Source organism: Hesperophylax consimilis, chromosome 20 (genome assembly GCF_061612785.1).
Source record: "Hesperophylax consimilis isolate HC1 chromosome 20, BYU_Hcon_1.0, whole genome shotgun sequence".
Lineage (NCBI taxonomy): Eukaryota > Metazoa > Arthropoda > Insecta > Trichoptera > Limnephilidae > Hesperophylax > Hesperophylax consimilis.
In genome coordinates, this window is record NC_142855.1 from 654,828 (window position 1) to 659,304 (window position 4,477).

At 37.4% G+C, this 4,477-nt stretch overlaps 1 long non-coding RNA gene across 1 annotated transcript; it reads left to right on the forward strand.

Moving 5' to 3' along the window:
• The first annotated feature begins 482 nt into the window (after positions 1 to 482).
• On the forward strand, positions 483 to 2,148 carry LOC149413868 (uncharacterized). Its single transcript, XR_016304114.1, has 3 exons — positions 483 to 740; positions 1,068 to 1,257; positions 1,953 to 2,148. It is a non-coding gene; the product is annotated as an uncharacterized LOC149413868 (long non-coding RNA).
• The last annotated feature ends 2,329 nt before the right edge of the window (positions 2,149 to 4,477 follow it).

Sequence of the window (4,477 nt, forward strand, 5' to 3'; positions counted from 1 at the left end):
GCATCTACGAAATTGTTAAGAGATTATTGAAAACACAAATTGGTGAAATATAATTAAGTGACGCAAGGTTTCTAACTAAAACTTAAAAAAAACAAATACTTTGTATTATAATGCATTTTAATAACTGCTTATTTTATTTATGAATGACATAAATAAGCCATTTATCGAAGATTTACGTTTTGTGAAAAGGTACTTACCTCGCTGGATAGTAATGACTTTGTTACACATTCACCACTTCTAAAGTGACGTTTGCGGTCGAACTAACGCCGCTAACTGTCACCCAAGGTGATTTATGTTGTCAACGTTTTCGTGTTCGTTTGCTAATTAACTTGACAAAATTGTTTAAAATGAGGTAAGCAAAAGCTATATGTTGTAAGTAAAAGCATGATATCATTTAGATGCTTTTCACCCCAGACTGAAACGGAATTAACAACGTATTATGTCTGTGTACAATTGCATTTTTAGGTCAAAAAGTGAGACAGCTATTTTATTATTATCTTTCGTGTACATCATTGTGTTTGAAACCTAAGAATAGTGTGTAATAGTTACATGTCATCAATTGTCGTAAAATTCTATTTCAGTGTGCAGCAACAGAGTGGCACGGTCAAGACAATTCGATAAATGCTGCTGGCGGATCCATGACAGCCGAGCCAATCTTTTAAAATGGAGACGACATTTAAAACCTAGGAGATTAATTAAATAATGCTGCTCCACACAAGACTATAATCCAATGGCAAAAAGTAAGTTTATTTATCCACTTTGAATAGTGCCTGTTCGACAATGTGTAGTCAATTGAAGGAGTAGATGTGCCCAAAGTCCTACCCAATGACGATGTACGTAGTTTATTTATGTTTTATGGTGCTATATCATGTTTAACAAGTACACGACTGATATTGTGTGTCGAAATGCATAGCGGTTAAACACAAGATACCTTTGGCAGAGAGGATATGCCGAGTCAAAATACCTGATATGTGTATACACAAATTTATTTGTTAGTTTATATAATATGTTTTACTAAATAATCAAATTTCATAAGATACAATTTGATATGTTTATTTATTTCATAGAGATCTCTTCTTGCACGTGGATGTCGCTGATGAGAGTGATGAGCCTCCTGTACTTGTAGAGATGCTAGCGGTAGAGATGCAGTGGAGTGTTGGGTGAATACCCCGTGACAAGCCCACAGTAGACAGACCTCCCCCTCCCCAAGCCAACCCCAACCAAGCCAGCCAAGGAGAAGACCTCGATTCGTAGCAGGTAATTCTTTATACAAATAAAGTAGCTTCACGTCCATTTAATCTAAGTTCGCAGGAAAACCACAGGTTAGTTTTACCCTACTGATGACCGATCATTGCGATAGTAATACTGCTCAGTACGAGAGGAACGGCAGTTTTGGACATTTGGTTCACGCACTCGGTCGACCGGCCGGTGGTGCGATGCTACCATCCACAGGATTAGGCCTGAACGCCTCTAAGGCCGTATCCCGCCTAGGCAAATCGGGCGGTGATACGTGATGTGAGTTCCGCGAGTCGAAAGGCTCTCTAAACAATGTGACATCTATCAGACGGAGGCCCCCGTCCGCGGGGGCCTCCGTCGAAGCCCGACGAGGCGAGGCGAGCAATGCGCAACGTGGTTAAATGTCCCGGCGCGATGGCGCCCCGCCTCTGACCAAGCTTAAGTTCGACGTCGGAACTCGGAATCGTCCGCAGACGACCTTCGTACCTGGCAGGGTGTTGTGCCCGGTAGAGCAGCGTCATGCTGCGATCCGTTGAGACTCAGCCCTACGCCAAGAGATTCGTCCGATCGTCTCCACGGAGCGTCGGCCCCCCCATACTGCTGCTGTTTGCGGCCTAGCGCGAGCGAGCGTGTTATTTAAATTATATTTTATAATGTTCGTAAGATCAATTAAAAATTATTAGAGATATCAATTTAATAGTTATTAAATTTTTCAGACCGAAACGAGAGCAGAGCTGATGAGAAGCTGATGGATTAGCAGAACGGCGCTATGTTGGTGAAGAAAACTGGTTCATCGATTCTGCTTATCCTGCGTGGATTGTGCTACACGACGTATGAATTTATAATTCGGGTCGCTCATGCAGACTCATACACATATTCTTTTTGTTTTTAAATCGAATATTATATATCAATATCTTTGAACTAAATATAATGTTTCCCGTTCTATGTTTAAATTTATATGATGAGAATGCCAACATTTTTATAAATCCCAACCAGGAATTATTAGATTCCTGGTCAAATAAAATTTTACACGCAAAACACTTCAATTATCTCAACCAAACGTATGTTGACAAATTTTCGTCAAACAAATGGTTGAGTATTGGAGAGTTGAGCGCAGAAATAGAAGGATTTATGCTTGCCATTCAGGATAGAGTCATTAATACTAAAAATTATAGAAAGCATATAATCAAAGATACAAATCAAATTGATGATTTGTGCAGAAAATGTTTGGCTTTTCCGGAAACTATAGAACATATTATATCGGGATGTTCTATATTAGCACCGTCCGAGTATACATTTAGGCACAATCAAGTTTTAAAAATAATTCACCAAAATTTGGTAATCAAACATAACTTGATTGACTGCCGTAATATAGTACCATATTATGAATACGAACCAAATTCATTTTTAGAAAACGAATTTTATAAAATATATTATGATAAAACTATACTAACAGACCGAGCGATTAGTCATAATAGACCCGATATAGTTTTACATGACAAAATTAAAAAAATAACTTATATCATTGATGTCGCTATACCAAATTCCTGTAATATTCAAAAATTTGTTAGCGAAAAAATAAGAAAATACACAGATTTAGGAAAAAATAAAAAGAATTTGGCATTCTCAAACTATAAAAATATTACCATTCGTTATTTCGGCTACTGGCATTATACCTAGCTCTCTAATTAAAAATTTAGGCGTATTAGATCTTTCAAAAAAATTATATATAAAGATGCAAAAGTCGGTCATTTTGAATACATGTAGGATAACAAAAGATTTTTTAAATATTTATGTTGAGGGATCAGTAGGATTTATAGGCCCTGTTAGAAGTTCTACCGAGCCGAACCCTCTGATATGAAAATATCTGGAGATGGTGAATTATTTTCCCATTTGATCTCTTGTGAGTTGACGTGTTGTTCTTGTATTGTTTTGTATTTATTTTGTTTATATAATGCACTTACATAATGTTGATTGACTAGATGATCATTTGTGGAAAAGTGAGTGGAAGGGTTTAGTTTTTCCTATGGGGAAGATTTAACCCGGACAACAAAATCGGAAGCATATATAATTTGTTGTGTACTTGTTTTTGTTGAAAAATTATTTATAATTATGTGTTGTCAATAAAACGTTTATTATGTACTACATGTCATGAATTATTTTTCCTTATGAGCTATGAGTTTTCCTTTTTCATGCCGGAGTTCCATAACACAAGGAACGCAGCTTCACCACTTTGCATTTACATCCAAGGTAACCAAGTTCGGATCACAAATCTGAAATGTTCATTTTTTATTATAATATGACTTTCTTGTGCATATGACGATCTCACCATTTGCACGTTTAAGGAGCGATTCCCGTGATGATTGCAGTACATATATTCCTGTACTGCAGTACCAACGATAGCTATACGAGTGCAGTCAATTGCTACTATAGTACCAGGGAAAGGATCACCGGACTGCTCAAATATTTGTTTGGCTTTTTGCCTATCTCCAGCAGTCAAAGGAAATTTAACCCACGTCTGGAGTAGTGTGTCGTTGATAGCCGATGAAACATTTAATATGCATCGGCTAACCGACGACCGACAGACAGCCAAGCCCCACTCAGACAGTCCATGCTTTCTTCTCGGTTGTAAGATAGGGGATAACGAGTTCATTAGATATTCTGAATAAATTCAGGAACTCTGTTTGCCCCATTTCCATGGGATTTTGGGCGTCTCTTAAGATACGGAAAGGGATTCTTATTTAGTTGTGGTAAACTTCAAAACCCACAATTTCCAGCACCAGCCATCCTGCAGCCATTTTATCTGAAACTTATTATTATTTATGTAGAAATCCTCAATGGTATGTGTAGTTTATTGTAAATTAAATCACTTATCTGGCTTTCGACATGTTACGTACTTTACAAACATCGCAATTACCTTATTCAATTCATTTAATAGCATTATTGTGCCACAAACAAGTCACTAATCATGTTTACAGTCAATACTTACGATAATATTAAGTTTTCTCTTGTTAAAACTACGCAAATATTGCTAATTGTCAAAACGTCACAATTAAATGAAGCAAATTCTCCGCGAACGCTAGCGTTCGGCCGCCGAAAGACAGGTCTAGGGGTACCCTTCGCGTAAGGCTAAAAATTTTCGCGCGCAATCGAAAATCTAAGGATTCCATCTGTCATCGAGAGAACCGGAATCGCTTCATAAGAATAAACCGAGAAAAATCGTTAATTTGAATGTAAGGAC